The following is a 19,121-nucleotide window of genomic DNA, read 5'->3' as shown; positions in this document are numbered from 1 at the left end:
ACTTGTTTCCTTAGTAGTTGATATCAGCCAGGACTTGTTTTAAGTTTAAAAAACCTTATTTTATAATCTTAGGGCTCTTGTATTCCTTCTCTGATTAGTTAAGCCCTTTGCCTTAATACTACAGAGCCTCCTGGAAGATGTAGGAGCTGTCCAGCGTGTGTTAGTGTTAGCAAGAGTATGGTGTCACCTATAATGTTGATGCTGATGCTTTGCGCTATGGAGATCACGTGTTCTGATTAATTTAAGTGTCGAAATTTGAGAGAAAGTTTGATGTCAGAGAAAAGCTGAGTGAGAGGACTTCACCAAGTGGCATAATTTTTGGTGAGTTTACAACAGTTTGTGAGATCCTGTTGACTCTGCAGCCAGAGGAGTGTTTTCTTGTCCCCAGCACACAGTTGATTTCACTTAGAGACACAAATACTGGCTAACACATTTCTCCACAGACTGATATAATAAGGATAATGCCTTACTTGTCCTCCGCGGTGTAACTTCCAAGAACTTTCCCCAGCAGTGGCATATGTTATCATATTTCATTCTTACAAAAACCCTATGAGGACATTATTATTATATTTATTTTCCCAGGTGGTATATTCAGACAGATACTACTAAAGACACCCCTCTACTTGAATGAAGTTAGGCTTATCGATTATTTGCAACAAGGGAGAATGCATACTGTAGGGTGTGTTGAATAAGAGGGGGTAGGAAGGACTTACAGAATTGTGGGCTTGCATCAAGTGATTTTAGGGAGGTTCCAAGGACATGGCTTTGGAGTGGAGGAAGTGGGAGTGGTGCTGTGACTGATTATCTAAATGGAGGAAAAATTGGATGGGTGCTGATGCGGTAACTGGCAAAGAACCATTGAGTATCATTCAGTGGTTTTGCCTGACGTTGCTGCTCATGAAGTGGTTTATGTTCCACCGAAGAACACCACAGCCTAGCTGTATGGGCCAAGCCAGCTCCCAGCCATGCTTAGGTGGTAACATCTGGCCAGCAGCCAGGTGTCAGGGGCTGCTTTTCTCCTTCTTGGGTAACTGAGAATGGAATAAACTGAGTAACATACCCCAAGTCCCTTGGAGGCAGGAGGCAGTGCTGAAGTCTCAAAAGAGATTTTTGAGTGGAGCCTAGACTATTACCCACTAGCTTTCGTCTAAGAAACCGAATGCCAACATTTTATTGTTGCAGAAATGAGACATCATATATTGTCATTACATACTACAGCAGGTTCTAATTTTAATCAGACTCTGCCTTAGAATTCAAGGAAGCTGAAAAAAAGAGGAGGTGTGTAACTTGCATGTGGGGAGGCACCTCTGTAGCTCATCAGCAGGTGCCACCTCCATCATAGAGATGAGGGCATTTTGAGGACATGAGAGTTCCATGTGCAGCCCAGACAACCTCTTTCATGGCCCTTGCTTGGATGGGGATGGTCAATACCAGTGTCTTTGACTTTTCATTTTATTGTCATATTTTCTATGGCTGATTAAGACCTGTCCGCAGTGAACAGTTTGTTCTCTGATTTTGATAATTATGGTCAAATCCTCCTAGGATGAAAGTATCATGTTAACTGCAGAGCCTTGGCTGAATTCCGTAGGACTCCCTCTTCCTCCTACTTCTTGTTTCCTTCCAATGGCAACTGTTACTTGTCAGGCACATTCGGGAGAAGGGTCTGACATTCACTAAGAGCTGGCAAGAATATTGCAATATGCAGAGATAATACATGCACTTGAAAAGCCAAAGGATACGTTGATGTGCATTTCTTCTTCTTGAGTTTAAAGAGCAACATGAAATGCAAAAGAGAATTACAAAAAACATCTTGACATTTATTTTCAGTCATTAGACCTGATTCTCATACATTCAATCTTAGTTTTCCGTTGTATATGATTCTAGTTTTTGAGAGCCAGAAGCACGTACAAGTAAACTTTTATTTATCCAACAAATTAATCCTATGTTCTCTTGCTCATTTTGGACAACGTTGTGATAAAGGCAGTAATATCATACTTATTTTTTAAAAATAGTATGGCTTAGGTCATCAAAAATATGTTTATAGATTTTAAGAGGACCAGGTTAGGAAACAAGCTAATTGACAGCTTTAAGATTCTTAGACACATAACTTTATACCTAGGTTTATTTAGCTTGATAATTATCCCTATTGCATGTAAACTACAGCTGGCAGAGCTTATGCATGCACAGGAGTGTTCAAACTGCAAGTGGGGCTCGTGAGCAAATAGCACTAGTTGGCAAAAAGCAGAAAGAAATATGTACATATTTCTCCTCTTGCAGAACCAACTGCTCCTGACTAACCAGGAGAGATCGATGGGAGAAGTCAGGGCTGAGTCAACACCACCTTGGCGCCTATTGGGGTTTTTGTTTGCTTTAAAGCTCAGTGCTAGAAAGAGTTTCTAGGAAGCCTTCTCTAAACAAGGGGGAAGAGAGTGTTCATGAATAGAAGGCAGAGAAACACTAATTTCTACAGCACTGAGAAAGCAAATTGTGCAGATTTTTCAATAGAATCCACTTAACACAGACATATGGACTTGCATTTTGTTAAAATGGAACTGTGACAATTAAAACCATAGATTCCAAATACACCATATAAAATGTTTAAAATCTTATCTATGGTAAATTTTTTTTAAAACTGCACCCTATGTCAATTTGTCTATTTATTTTTAGTCAAGAATCTCATATTTTCAAAAGTAATTAGGCCAAGAGAATGATCTGGTTTTTGATTTTTGTTTTCTGTATATTTTTTAATGCTTTTGGGTCTTACATTCAAGTCTTTAATCCATTTTGAGTTGACTTTTGTGCATGGTGTAAGGGAATGGTCTACTTTCATTCTTTTGCATGTGGCTGTCCAGTTTTCCCAACACCATTTATTGAAGAGTCTCTCCTTTCTCCCTTGTCGAATAATCACTTTCCATAAATGTGTGGGTTTACTTCTGGGCTCTCAATTCTGTTCCATTGATCTGTGTGTCTGTTTTTGTGCCAGTACCATGCTGTTTTGGTTACTATGGCTTTGTCGTATATTTTGAAATCAAGGAGTGTGGTACCTCCAGCTTTGTTCTTCTTTCTCAGGAATCCTTTGGCTATTCGGGGTATTTTGTTGTTTCATATAAACTTTAGGATTCTTTGTTCTATTTCTGTGGAAAATGTTGTTGGAACTTTGATAGGGATTGCGTTGTATTTTTTTTAATGCAACTGCCTTGGGGCTATTCCATTTTAGCTGCTGGGAAAACAATCCACTATGCTTTGATGGTATGTCTGAATCATCAGAAACTCTGGAAATAATTTTTTGGCATATTCTCCAAACATTTTAACATATTTTAGCATGATAGAGAGTCCTTTTCGTATCTTGGAATAATGTCAGCCAAGAGTTCTTTACAAGTGGTGTTAGTATTGAGAAATGTGTCTGAATAAAATCGTTCTTAAAAGGCACTATAGGGCACGTGATAAAAAGATGCACATCAGATTTTACATGTTGAGATTCCTAAACAAGAGTGTGTGCCATAAACTGTCAGCAGAAATGCAAAGAGCTTCAAGATGTAGCATCAAGCAAAGATAAATTCAGGCAGCTCGAAAGTGTCTTTCCCCAACTTTATGCCTTTACCTTTGGTGAAATTAGTATTGTATTATGGCCTCATGAGCCATGTGATGCCAAGCAATTGACTTAACCTCTCTGGGTCTCATTTTCTCATCTGTAAAATGGAGATAGTAAAACTTTAATTCTCTGTGAGAAACACAAGAGTTATTACACATAAAGTGCTCGTAAGAACGCCTGCCATGTGGAAAGGCTAAATACAAGTTAGGAATTATTATTATCCTCATTTTACAGAGGTTAAACCAAGGTTTGAAGAGTATGGTCATGTGCCCAAAATCATATACCTGGCTAGTCCTTGACAAACGGAACTGAAATTCTTGCATTGTTGAAACTCCTCTTCCTCTCAATGCTTTGCAGCAGTTTGTGCGGCCTGGAAATCATTTCTAGTTCCACACTTTGAAAGGGGTCACCTGTCAAAACGGGTCTAGACCTAAGAGAATTCATTCTAGGTAGTTCTTTGATTACTTTTTCATTCCACTCTCCCTACCCCCAATCCCACATTGTTTCTGGTTATTGCACTATTTAAGTATTCTAATTTTTTCTTGCTTCAATTTTGTTAATTTCATTTTTTCCCATGAGATAAAGGGAATTTTAATAGACCTGTACTGGAGAAAGGCTATCAAGGCAGAAAACCAAAAGAAAATTTTCAAAATATGCATCCAAGCTTTAAAAAGCCAAAATAATATAGTGATGTACACCTGAAATTTACACGATGTTGTAAACCAACATGACCCCAATAAAACAATTTTTAACAATTAATGCAGAAAAATAACCAACAGTGTATATTATACGATCTTAATTTCATAGTTTAAATAATATATATGTATTAAAAAGATGGTATACTGTATATCCATGTATTCACAGATGATATCTCTGGGTGAAAGTAAAGATATTGCTTTTATCCTTTTTGTGAATTCTCTTTAGCAAGAAAGATGCAATAAACTTTTTTTTTAACCCACATGCACCTTTTGGGAGAGAACTCCAAAGTGCTGACTTTAGCTTCTGGGCGTTCATCCAATCTTTCCCTCCTCCCTGCCCTGCCTGCCCCTCTCTGCCCTCTTCCCTTGTCCATCTTCCCACACATAGTCTAATGCCAACATTCTCCTATCTGGGTCCTTTTTATTCTCCAAGCACATCCCTCTTGTGCCTCTTCCCCACAGGACCACTGGAGTGATGCATCGGCAGGCACGCTTGACCTCCATGGTTGCAACTCCAAGCCCCACCTTTCTCTTGTGTTCCCTGCATGCTAACTTCTAACTTCTAACTTCCCCATTGCATATGAGAATTTTCCCGATCTGGCTGCAGGCAAAAGGAAATAATCGTTTTGTGCAGGGATGTACTTTTGGGTAATAAATAAAGAGTAGGAGGCAGAAGTTAGGGGATCTCAGGAGACCTTGGAAGAAACAGTTGCTCAGGCAGAAGACTGGGAAAATTTTATGCAATAGAGACTATATATACTGTACAAACATATACATAAGTGTATATACTATATATATGTGTGTATGTGTGTAAATATATATGCTATATATGTATATATACTATATGCACTAAATATACATGTATACATATGTATATATGTAAATGTGTAGTGTGTATATATGCAAATATGTAGTGTATATATATGCATCTATTTTTCCAAGCTATATATATAAAATATATATAAATATATATAAAACTTTCCCTAGCCTTCTTATATATCTTTAGATATATAATTCATATATGACATCTTATATTTTATATATTTTATACATTTATATATATGCATACATAATGTATTTATATATAATATGTCAAAGCGTATATATTTTATATATTATATAGAATATATTTATACCCATGCTGACTGCACTCTGTGGAAGTAGATCCTTCTCCTTCTGGTATCCCCCAGTACTTAAGTGACTGGAGTGGGGAGAAAAATAATGGAAATCGGACTTGGCAGCAAAGTAAAACACCTCAAAAGCAAGAACAAAAGGGAGGTTCCAACCACATGCCTCCAAATCAGACTCTTATCTTGAAGGGGCTCCCCTGAACCACAGGCTGAAGAACCGAGATTCCAGAACACCTTTAGACATCACATAAGCTTTATTTATTTCATTTGGCTTCAGCATCAGTTCATTTACCAGCTGGTTCCCAAGCCTGTACGTTACCATTAGGTAAAGCCTAGTCTACTCTTCATTCCAAAACTCTTGCCAAGTCTTGCTCTTGGTTAACATCTCGCCTGCATGAGGTCAGAAGTCTCCAGTTATTCACAACAGAACTCAGTTTCCACTTTGCACAATGCGTTATTTTGCAATCTGCTACATTTTGTTTTTGCATTGTAGGTGAGGAATAAGTCAGACATAACCAGCATGCTCTGAGTGAAGCTCTTCCAGAGCTTTGATACCAACATCTCCTACCTCCCCAGTTTCTCCCTGACTCATCTATTTGTTGCTGTGCCCCCTCCCCTGGGGATGCAGCCTTTTGTGGTACTGAACTGTCTTCTGTACTCAGAAGCAGTTTCATATGTAAGAGTCCCCAAGGGAAGAAGAAGACATTACCTTCATGGGACATTCCTTTCTGTTAAAGAGGATTTACTTACTGAACCAAGAGATTTGCTTCAGTTTACCAAATGAGAGTGGAGAAAGTCTTGTTAAAATATAGCTAAATTGAGAGGGATTATTAAAAGTGTTTACCCCTTCATTGGAGGAGCAGTGACAAAGCTTGTAGAAGCAAAAGTAATATCAAAAAGGATTATCAAAAGTATTATAAAATATCAAAAGTATTGGGTATGACCAAAGTTTAAGAAGGTATAATTTTTGGTGTTACTGATTTACTAACTTCCTATAAGTAATGATACGTACATCTTCAAACATCTTCAGCATTGAGGGTCTTGATGAGTATGTTTAACCCACAAGGATTGCCAAATTATAGTGAATGTGTCATCCATGTGCCATCCAGCCATCCCTAGCTTCTGCATCGTGATTCTCATGTTGCAAACAAGTCTGAATTGTTTACAAGTCTTGATGGAATCCCTGCAGTCTACAGAGCTTGACCAGAATATTGGAGGCTCTTCCCACTGAGCTGGCAACCTCATGGTCTCCGGATCTGCTAAGCATCTCAGAGAAGAGATACAGGATACAAGAAATTATCCTTGCACTGCTAGGTCTCATGGGTGGGTCTGATGGTGAGGTTTTCCATAGCAGAAGACAGAACACAGCCACCAATTTGGTTTTGGTTGAGGGATATACAATCTTTATTATCATTATGTTGAAAAGACAGCTAAAAGTAGATGAAGGTATTCAAGGGACTCCATGCATTTTCTTATTCCAGCCTTCAATGCTTGGTAAGTGTCCGGTATAAAATATCCCATTAGTGGTTCAGTAGTTATCCAACCTCCTGTGGGTAGATACCCATAAACAAGTTACATTAAGGTGCAAACTAATGCTATTCAGTATAGCCTAAGTGGGAACCAAATTTACACTTTCCATAGCTTACATTTCAAGCACGCTGTAGAATTCTTCCTCACATTTGCAATTTCTACTGCAATTTCTCTTCCACTGTAAAGCTCTTTTCACTCTCCTTTCTGGGACCAGCCAAAGATGGGGCAAATATTCAATGAAAGGAGGGTGGTGTTGGCTTTGTCCTTCATCAAGAGCAGAGTGCAAATGAGAGGAAAAGGTAAACTTACATGCTCTGTAGAGCTAAAATCTGATGCTGCTATATTCTGGGAGCAGTAGATGTCTACAGCTGAATTTTACTTTGGAGGCATTTCTGAATTCCAGGGTCCTGTGGTGGGTCTTACCAAATGCAGTTCATTTGACTTGGGTTAAGTCTCTTCTACTGAAGACTCCCGTGATGACTGGGTTCAGACGGATCTATTCTGTTGGACTCACCTGGTCTTTAGAGGTGTTCCACTTGAGCAGGGGCTGTTTCTAGATGACCAAAGAATACTTCTTTCTAGGAGGTTCATCTTTGGCTCCATCACCATCACAGCTCACAGGACGCTCTTTCCAGAAACCCTCCATAGTATTTGACCTCTATCATATCCTTTTCTCTGTCTGGTAAAACCTGAATGAGGCTGATGGGCGAATGATGGAAGAACTATCCTCAAGTTTCTTATCAGTTCTTGCATCTTTGGACTATCTCCTTGATTAAGAACCATGGCTCTCCTCCGTGGGGGATTGTGCCTCCCACAGGTTGGCAATGTCAGCAGACATTTCTGCTTGTCTTTATGAGAGTGGAGAGGGCTACTGGCATCCACCTGCTGCGAAGCATCCTACAGTGCACAGGACAACCCCTCACAAAGAATTATCTGATTCCAGAAATGAACTGTGCCAACATGTTCTAAGTCAAAGCATTGTCTTATTCACTTATTAAATGATTATTCTAGACCATTAGCTCTCAACTGGGGATAAGTATGCCTCCAAGGGGACATTTTGATATGTGTGGAGACGTTTTTGGTTGTCACAACTTGAAGTTGAGGAAGGGCATCTAGAGGATAGAGACCAAGGATCCTGCTAAACATCTTTCCATTCACAGAACAGCCCTCAATAATAGAGAATCATCTGATCCGCAACGTCACCAATGTTGAGATTGAGTTGAGAAACCTTGGTTTGGACATAGGGATGCTTATTGATATGCATTAAGATGCTACTAGGAGGTAGCTTTGAAGATTCAGGAGCCAAGAGCACAGATTTTGAAGCCATACTCCCTGGATTTGAATCCTAGCTTGGGCACTTCTAGCTCTGTCTGGATCCTGGACAAGTTACTTAATCTTTCTGTGCCTGGAAAACCTTTGTCTTTTTGTCTGTTTCCCAATGCCTCATAAGGTCCAGCACTAAAGATAATTAGATTAGATAATCTAATCTTTAGATTAGATGACAATGCAGTTTATAGGAGTGTCTGGCCAAGAGTAAGAACTTCTGTTAATAGCACTCTGTTGTCAGCTTTGGGACTCAGATGATACTGAGATAGCAGGAAAACGTCCATATTAGGATCCTTGGCTCACAAAACTTCATCTCCCAGGAGGCAGTCCATCTGTTGTCAAATAACCTGACTAGTTGAAATTTATTAAATTTCTCTTTACCTGCCCCTTGACCAATTAAATACGTGCAATCAGATTGTGACACAGTAAGGAAATTAAAGTGAAGGTACTATAAGAAAACAGTCAGAAGCCTGTCTTCACATTGGACGTGCAATGATTAGCTTCTTTATCATCAATTTCAATTATAACTTATTGGCATTACCAGCCACAATAGATGTTCCGTGTCTTCTCAGGATTTTAATCAACGGCTGGCATCATTCACACTTGTTTACTGTTATTAGCACTGAGGGATATAATCTTCATGTCTTCCTCTGAATACTGCATCCTGAGGAAGATGCCTTATTTCCTAGTGGGTTTCTAGACCAGGGGATTTCAGCCCTCTCCTGAGCTATTTCCGTCTTGCTCATCAGAGAACATACTAGCTCATGGAAACTCCAAGCATAGCTGTCGGCTGCAGGTACCGTGGGGCTGCAGGTCTGCCTCTCCTTTTAGGAACGAGCTAGAAATCAGAACCTTCTCCAGTCTCCTCTCACTTTTCTGCCCTCTGAGATGGAGGATTGCACCTTGTTTATATTATGCCATGAGTGGAGCGGATGGGAGGCAGTCCCTAAAAGGAACAATGTCTTGTCCTTGATTTTGTTTCCTTACAAAATATACAAATGAATGACCATTTCTACTTCCTTCTTAGTTTTTCCTGCCTTAGAATCTGGATGCCACCCTAAAATAGGTGCCGATCTGACAGGGAAATGGTATATATTTCACCCCCAAATTCTGGGCCATGTCTTCTGATTCTAGAACTGCCCCCTAGCATGTGTTTTTTTTTTTTTTTTTTTTGAGGAAGATTAGCCCTGAGCTAACGTCTGCTGCCAATCCTCCTCTTTTTGCTGAGGAAGACTGGCCCTGAGCTAACATCCATGCCCATCTTCCTCTACTTTATATGTGGGACACCTGCCACAGCATGGCTTGCTGAGCGGTGCCATGTCCACACCCAGGATCCAGGCCAGTGAACCCTGGGCCGCCGAAGTGGAATGTGTGCACTTAACTGCTGTGCCACTGGGCTGGCCTCTAGCATGTGTGTTTTTGTTGCAAGCCATTTCAGACTTCTTGTTTTGGTAGTAGGCAAACTATACTGCAACCCAAATAAAGTCACTCTTCTTGCAATTCCAAATAACAAAAAGTGTTCACATACACACACACACCTGCAGGCACCCATGGCTGAGCAGTTTGTGCACTGTGGAAAGGCAGGAGACTAAGGGAACAAGCCTGATATTCAGCCCTAGACATGCTCTGCAACCCATGTGCCTGTGGGGCTGCAGTACCTGGCCAGAGGGGTGTCTGTTTCTACTCATCCAACAGCAGGCACTTTATTGGCTGAAGGCTCCCCAAGCCCTCTCCTCCCTTACCCTGCACCCATCACACGCAGCACACTATATACTTGCTTGTTAATATGCTTGTTTGTGTTCTGCCTCATTCTCAGTGTCTAAATCAGTCCTTGGAACCTACAAGGTCTTCGGCAAAGGTTTGTTGAATAAAAGAATGGTTGACATAGCAAAGACATGAAAGTCAGAAGGAATATGTCCATTGTCTTGTCTTATTTATATATATGATTCTCATTCTAGTTCTCTTTCTTCATACGTAACTTGTTTTAGTTTGCGTGTAGTTTTTCTTTTTCAAAACATTCATGATCTTTGGCTTAACTTTCTTTCAGAAATTTCAGTGTGGTGTACCTAGGTGTGAGCTTTTTATTTATGATGCCAGACAGGTCTTCTCCATTGAGAGACTCATTTCCTGTGGTATTGGGAAATGTTCTGGTTTATTTTTAAAATTATTTTATTATTTTTAATTTCATTTAATTTTTAATAATTTATTTTTAATAATTTAATTTAAATTATTTTATTATTTTAAAGTAAAAATTTATTTCGAATTTAAAAAAAATTTTTAAGCATTTTGTGGGGATCTTTTTTCATCGCCTCAGTGTTTGTATAATAGATGCACCATTTTCTCTTATTCTCCTAATATTCAGTGTATTTTCAGGGATTATTTGAGATTTACTTTTCTTTCTTTCAGATCTCCATTTTCTCCAAAGTCTGCTGTTCAGTTGTTTGCTTTTTTAAAGGTTTAATTTTTAGAGCAGTTTTGGGTTTACAACAAGGTTGACAGGAAGGTACAGAGATTTCCCACAGACCCCTTGCCCACGCACAGGTATGGCCTCCCCCACTATCAACATCACCCACCAGGGTGGGACATTTGTTACAATTGATGAAGCTGCATTGGCACATCACCAACACTCAAAAATCGTAGTTTACGTTAGGCTTCACTCTTGGTGTTGTACATTCTGTGGGTTTGAACTAACGTATAATGACATGTGTCCATCATTATAACATCATACAGTGTAGTTTGATTACCCTAAAAATTCTCTTTGCCTGTTCATGCCTCTCTCCCCACTAATGCTTGGCAACCACTGATCATTTTACTGTCTCCATAGTTTTGCCTTTTCCAGAATGTCATATAGTTGGAATCTTCCAGTATGTAGCCTTTTCAGATTGGCTTCTTTCACTTAGTAATATTCATTTAAGGTTCTACCGTGTCTTCCCATGGTATGATAGCTCATTTCTTTCTAGTACTGAATCATATTCCATTGCCTTGAGGTACAACAGTTTATTTATCCATTCATCTACTGAAAGATGATGTTAGTTGGGAAATATTTTAATTAATAATAGTGAAATATTGAAGATATGAGTGCTGACTGTTACATAATTAGACTGATATAATTTAGCAAGTATATCAGAAGTTATATACTCTAAATGGGCATGATTATATACAAATTAGTCACTTCGGAGGCAGTACACTAATTGCAATAAAGATTGCTTAAACTTTGTATTTCTGCTCACTTTAAATTGCTTCAGGGCCCATAGTAATTTATTTTCACTATCTTGCTATGAGGTAGCTCTTAATCCTTAAGGAGGGACTTCTATTTGGAAACAGCCAAGGTTCTGTTGACCACATTGCATAATGCAATTTTAATTAAAAAACTAAGTACAGCTATAAGTAAATGTAAGCTTGATTCAACTAATTTTTAAGGAACATTGAAAAGAGAAAATCAAAATACTTTGAGCAACCTCAGCACCGCACAAACAGCTTTCCAAATTGACCATTCCAAGGGACAGCATTAGATGGATCTACGATTCCTACCATGCTTATTTTTAGAAGGCCCATTTGCAGCCTCACCTTTTAAAAGGCTGTTTCATGAAATGGTTCCTGACTGTTCAATGCATCTACAAAATAATTTTGTCTGGTTACACAGTCGCCAATAACCAATGAAGGTACCTGCTCAATGTTAAAACCTAGGTAATCTGCTTTCTATTGAATGTGGCTTTGAATAGTTAAAAAGTTTATAATATCATTTCCATAGAAATAACTCTGAATATTTCATGTGGCTAGATGAATCGCTAAAGATACAGTAACAATTGGTCTAGACTTTCATTAGAGAGTACTAATCAATTATTGTACATGCAGACATGTAATGAAAAGCAATAGCTACCATATACAACTCAGACAGCACGATAGACATGAGTATGGGTGTGCATGTATGAATAGACAGCTCCATTTATAGTGGAGTTTGACATCTGGGGATGAGGGGATTCAGGGCTCTCAATCAGCTGCTGGCCTTGTAGGAAAGTATGCAAACCTAGGGATGCCTGAAGTGCCTGGGAGTTGACATGGGGCTTCCCCAACACGTCTCCTGATTATCTGGAAGTGGAGGACAGAATTGCCACTTCACGATTTCTCCATTAGTGTGACTAGCTCTCCAGTGATGTGGCCACATTTCTAACGGTATTTTCTTCAATGGCAAGATGGACAATTTACAGGTACCCTGGGCAGGTACAAATAAAGAGGCCATTTGAAGTTAGACAATAGATGTAAAAAGTAAATTGGTCAACATTTACGTTGCAGTTAGATTTACACTAATTTAAAAATAAAACAACTCTGTTTGAAATATAACACAGAAAAGTTCATACAGCAGATAGTTTTCAGAACTATAATAATGTTTATCTTTTTAAAATCTTTACTGTCTGTTATTGCTGAAATATAAAATACACTATTTTTTGTGTAATATTCATTTTATAAGCAGCAAATTTACTAAATGTTCTCATTGTTTGGGATTTTCTACATGCACAGTCATATCATCTATGAGTAAAAACAATTTTGATATTTGCTTTTCAGTCTTTACGCATGTTTCTTTTTCTCGCCTTGCCACAGTAACTAAGGCCTCCAGTTCAAGGCCAAATAGAAACAATGATTCGGGTATTTCCTGTTTTTTGCTTCTGGCTTTAAAGACAGTGTTTCCAACACTTAACCAACTGGGATGCTATCGACCAAAGGCTTTTACTTGAGAATTTTTATCAGAAGGGAGAAGTTCCCTTCTATTCCTTGTTCGCTAAAATCTTTGTAAAAGGATGTTGCATTTTATTATCATTTTTTTTCTCATGTAATGAGTTGGTCATATTTTTTTTGTTACTCTGATCCTGTATTAATTTTACTTGATCTATATCTGTATCTCTCTACAGAACATATATATAATATATTTATATATTCTAATGTTAAGACAACTTTGTATTTTGGAATAAACCCAACTTGGTGGTGGTGTATTCTTATGCTTTTTATATATTGTTGAACATTGTTCATGAGTGGCTTGGCTTACCGTCTTCTTAATCCAGTTCCTTAGTGGGTTGGAGATGCATGTTACACTATCCTACAGAAAACTGAAGACTATATCTTTTTCTTATACACACTTGAAGAGTTTATGATTGAGAATATTTCTTCCTCCATGTTTTCCAGAACTAATAAGTGCAGGCATTTCTGCATAGAGTTTTCTTTGTGGCATGAGTCTTGAATGGTTATAGGATCATTCAGGTTTTCTATTTAGTGTTGAGTCACTTTTGTTATGCTATATTCTTCTAGAAGTATTTCCATTTCTTTTAAAATTTCAAAGTTATCAAATTACAGAAGTTAATAATTCTCTTTTATCTTTCTATGTCTGCAAGCTTACAGTGGTGATCTTTGTTTTCATTCCAAAAATATATGTCTTCACTTTTTTATGGGTAGAACTCACTTGTTTATCTCCTTGGCTATACTTTCCACCACCAACTTTTGGGTTTATTCTTCACTCTACTATATGTTGATTTAACTTTTTATTAATTACTGTTTGTATCTTTATTATTTCCTTCTATTTAATTTTACTGTTGTTTTACTATCTTCTTGAAATAGAAGCCTATTTTATTAATTTGCAAATATCCTAGTTTCTAATATATTAATATATATCCGTAAATTTTGCTCTAGGAATGCTTTAGCTGCATTCCACAAATTGGATAAGTGGTACTTTTGTTATTGTTCAGATAAGATACTTGGTAAGCTCTATTATGAGTTTTTCTTTGACTCGTAAATTTTTTCAGAGAGAACTGTTTAGTTTGCAAATATATTTTTTTCTAGTTATATTTTGTTTATTTCTTTTCAATGTGTTTTGCATCCGTGAGGAAAGTGTTTATTCTGCAAAAGTGGATTGCAATATCCTGTGTATGTCTAATAACTCAAGTTGTTGAATTATGTTGTCCATATATTCTATAATTTTATTGATAGTGTGTACGTTCTATCAGTTACTAAAATAAGCCTATTAAATTTTCCCCGAATGGTTATGGATTTTCTCATTTCTCTCTATATTTTTCTAAACTTTTATGTTGTGTGTGTTATGGGCTTATTGATTTGGTGTATAAATCTAGAATGTTTATTAATTTGGGGGAAATTGAATTTCTTACCATTATGAAATTAATCTTTTTATTTCTATTACTGCTTTATGTTTTAGTGTCTGTTTTGCTTGATATTAATATTGTAATGTTTTTGGTAGTAATTCTATTGTGTGTCAATTCGATATTTTTACTTCCCGCCTTTGTGCTAATTCATGTTTTAATTGTATTAGCATATATTGGGGTCTGATAATCCTTGCTTTTGAACTGTAGATTCACTTATATTTACGTTTAATTTTTGATGTATTTGCGTTTAACTCTTCTACCCTAACTTTGTGCTTTTATTAGCCCACTTCTAGTTTTCCTCTCCTTTCTTGTTTTCCTGTGAATTGCTTGGTTTTTTTTTAATCATTCGATTACCTTGTTCACCCTCTCCCACTACGTTAGATATTAAAACCTTTTGCCTGTTTTCTTTTAATGGAGAATGCTAGAAATTACAACACAGATCCTTAACGTAGTCACTAATTTTAATTAACACAATTGCCACTTCTCTGAAAATACTATATAACTGGTATAATTTAGCTCTGTCTTCATCCATCTAACTTACCCACTGTTACTGCCATTTGACTTTTTGTGTGTTTTTTAGGAATCTAATAGGAAATATGTGTTTATTTAATTTAGTCAAAATTCATTTTGATATCCTTACATCACTTTGCTGGTGCCTCTAACTTTATCTGTGAGCCTGCTCTTAACAAAAATCTAATGATGATCTAAAACGTGTTTTCAAAGCATGTGAGTTGTTGAAAACCTCTGTTAACTTGCCTGAAAACGTCTTTATGGTACCCTCCTCTTGAAGAATATCCTCACTGAAATTTAATTTGCAATTATTTCCTTTCAGCCTTCAAAGAAATCATTCTTGTATTCTCTGGATTACACTGCTGCTATAGAGAATTTAGCTATGAGTTTAAGAGTCCCTCCTTTGAAAATAGTACATTCTCTACATCTCAATCCAATGGATGCTTTTACAATTCTTTGCCTTTTGAATTTCTGCAGTTTTGCTGTGATACAACTAGGTGTTGTATACTTTTAATTTGTCTGATTAGAATTCCCTAATTACCTTCAACTTTTTTTATATAAGTATAATTGACATAATAATATTATATTAGTTTCAGGTGTACAACATAGTGATTTGACATTTATTTATACTACAAAATGATCACCCTGATATTACTAATAACCATTTGTCATCATACAAAGTTGTTACAATATTGCTGACTCTATCCTCTATGCTGTATATTACATCCCCATAACTTATTTATCTTATGACAGGAAGTTTGTACCTCTTATCCCCTTCAACCATTTAGACATTCCCCACCCTTCTCTCCCCTCTGGCAACTACCAGTCTGTACTCTGTATCCATGAGTCTGTTTCTGTTTTGTTTTGTTTGTTCATTTGTTTTGGTTTTTTTAGATTCCATATATAAGTGAAATCATACAATATTCATTCTCTATTTGGCTAATTTCACTTAGCATAATACCCTCTAGATCCACCCATATTGTTACAAATGGGATGATTTCATTCTTTTTTATCACTGAGTATATTCCATTGTGTGTATATATATATATATATATGTACCACATCCATTCATCTACTGATGAACACTTAGGTCGCGTCCGTATCTTGGCTATTGTAAATAATGCTGCAATGAACATAGGAGTACATATATCCTTTTGAACTAGTAATTTAATTTTCTTCAGATAAATACCTAGAAGTGGTATTACTGGATCATATGGTAGTTCTATTTTCAATTTTTTGAAGAACCTGTATACTGTTCTCCATAGTGATTGCACCAATTTACATTCCCAACAATGATTCACGAGGGTATCCTTTTCTCCACATCCTCACCAACACTTATTATTTCGTGTCTTTTTGGCAATAGCTATTCTGACAGGTCTGAGGTGATAGCTCATTGTGGTTACCTTCAACTTTTTCAATGGCGTTTTTCTTAAATTCTGAGAATGTTTTGCCATTACCTCTGAAAATATTGCTGGTATATTTTCTTTCTTCTCTCCTATTGGTAGTCTACTTGCAGATAGCTTAGACTTTATCCCTGTGACTCCATTTTTATCCTTTCTTTTGTATTTTCATCTAATTTTATTTTCAAGCTTAATTCTGAATTATTTTTTCTCCAGACTTATATTCTATTTCACTAATTCTCTTTTCTGCTTTATCCAATGTGCAGTTAAGCCAACACATCCAATTCATAATTTTCTTACGTATTTTCTTTACACTTCTAGAATTAATTTTTATTCCTCTTTATGGTTTCCATGTTTTTGAAGTTTTCAATTTTATATTTTCTTCAATAGATTCTTCCTAGTTATTTTAAAGTCTGTATCTTGTATTTCCATTATCTCAATCACTTATGAGTGTTTCACTTTCTGAATGTCTAGTATGAAGACGTTTTTCTCTCCCTATTTCTAAATTTCTTTTCTATGTTCTTTCTCTTTTTTATCTGTCCATGATATATTCTGAATACTTTCTTCTCACTTCTCTTCAAGTGCACTCATTTTCTCTTTGGCTTTATCTAATCTGCCCTTAAGCTGACCCATTAGTTCTTAAATCTTTTTCATTCCTCTGATCCTCTGATCTAGAATTTCTATTTGGTATTTTATACTGTATTTTCCCCTCTTTTTAAATAGTTTCTCACTCCATGTGAAAATTTTCCATTTTTTTTCTCTTCTTTGAACATTCTTCAAAAAAGTTGGTTTATTATATGTGTCTGATCATTGCATTTTTAAGGGTTCTCTTTCTGGTAACTTATTTCTGCTGAGTCTTACTAGTGGCTTCTTGTTGTTTTTCTTTATGTGCTTGGTCATCTTTGTGAACTGGGCATTGTATTTGAAAAGAAAATATTTATAGCAATAGATTCATACTTGGCTTAATGACAACTTCTTCCAGGACAGACAACCCATGGCCATTACAATTCTACACGTCAAGGTTCATTCATCCATCATGACTTGCTGTTGTCTGAATCATTTAGTTGTTGTGGAGGTGGGCTACAAGCACCTGCATTCTGAATTTACTTGGGTTTCATGCTCGTCCTGAGGGTGAAATGCATAGAGGGAGGAAAATGTTAAGGAGAATTTATCAGATTGCATACCATTAACAGAGACTAGGGTTTGACATTGGGCCCTTACACAGCAGTTTCTTCCAGAATGGAAAATGCTTCAGGGCAAAGCTACTTTGTGTGCTGGGTGTCCTACTGGTCTGCCTATGTGGATCATCACTTTCTCATCAATTTTGGGGCTGTAATCTCTAAGAATGACTAGCATTGACATTTTTTTAAAGATTTTTTTAATCATGCAAATTGTAATTTATTCTCAATAAGGGTGTTCGTTTGAATTACCTGATCTGCCACTATAAGATCCAGATGTCTGATTTCTTCTAATTTTAACACAAATGAGAAGGTAGGAGATATAAATTTAACAAAATAATGTAAAATATTTTATTAGAGTTATATTCTCTTAAGAGTAGTCCAGAATTCAGGGAATTACTATTTTATTTTACAGGCATTAAATAGGCAGTCTTATTCCTAACAACTCAAACTTCAAAGAAATTTCTGACAGTTAATCATCATTTAACAAGACAGCACATGCAACTTGGATTTTAATTAGGATTTATGCGACTGCTAGAGTAATGGATGAGAAGATATTTTTATTAACTGCTATCTGTGAAACAGAGTCATACTCTTGGTTTTTCACAAGGTTCTTTATACTTTTAAATCAGTATCTGAGTATTTCCTGAGAAATCTGAGTTTGGCTATGAGTGTTTGATCTTTTAAAATGCATTATTAAAAGCATTTTATTTATGAGTTTATTTTGAAATAAACTCATGAATATTTTAAACAGAAATTACTAAAGCCAGTGTTTCGTTTAAAATTCAGATATTTAAATTTTTCCCATCAAAATGCTGTCGTTTACATTTACATAATGTTATGTAAGATCAGTGACCTTAAAGATTAATGACAGAGTTATTGCCAGCTGTTCATGAGTATGTCTGAATTAAATCTATCATATGGCAATGTTGATAGCTACTTTGCAGATTTACTGTGAGAAATAAATGAGACAATGCATGTAAAGAACGTAGCAAGCTTCCTTGTACATATTAATTAATCAATAAATAACAGTCTTTGTGATTATAGATCTACTGATCAGTCCCATAGCAGTAAATTTACGTTTGGAATCTGTGCACAACGTAAAAGAATAATGGCATGTTTTATGCCAAAGTTAAAATTCTTGGGATATTAAAAATAATATGATTTTCTTTGAATGTAAATTAGGCTTTTATATGGATCATTTTGAATATTTGACTCTGCTTGATATCCTTTCAAAATTTAGTTGCCTTACTCTTAATGCAAACCAACTTTTTAAATTTTCAGTATCAAGTATGCTTTAATAGTGGTAAATTTCAATTCAATTGAAAGAAAACATCCACGCTACACACACACACACAGACACACACACACGAAACTTGTAAACTAGCTCAGCGGAGCAGGAGTTGAAATTTTATCAATTTTTCAATGAAAACTAAAAAGAAGAGCAAACTAAGATGTTATGAGAATGTTAACAAATACTTTAGAAATGGGAAAATTTCAAAATGTTCATATTTCTCAAGAAAATCTGATAGCACAACAACACTTTTCAACTATCTGTCATGGATAATTAGACTTTTTGATTTGGTTCTTTATCTTTCATTTCCAATTCAT

The 19,121-nt window shown here is 36.4% G+C and overlaps 1 protein-coding gene across 10 annotated transcripts in view; it reads left to right on the top strand.

The window, feature by feature from the left end:
* Window positions 1-19,121, top strand: part of NLGN4X (neuroligin 4 X-linked) — a 295,552-nt gene that overhangs the window by 202,327 nt on the left and 74,104 nt on the right. The window lies entirely within an intron of this gene.

This window comes from Equus caballus, chromosome X (genome assembly GCF_041296265.1).
Source record: "Equus caballus isolate H_3958 breed thoroughbred chromosome X, TB-T2T, whole genome shotgun sequence".
Taxonomy (NCBI): Eukaryota; Metazoa; Chordata; class Mammalia; order Perissodactyla; family Equidae; genus Equus; species Equus caballus.
Note: the sequence above shows the minus strand (reverse complement) of the source record. Positions and strands in the feature narration are given on the sequence as shown.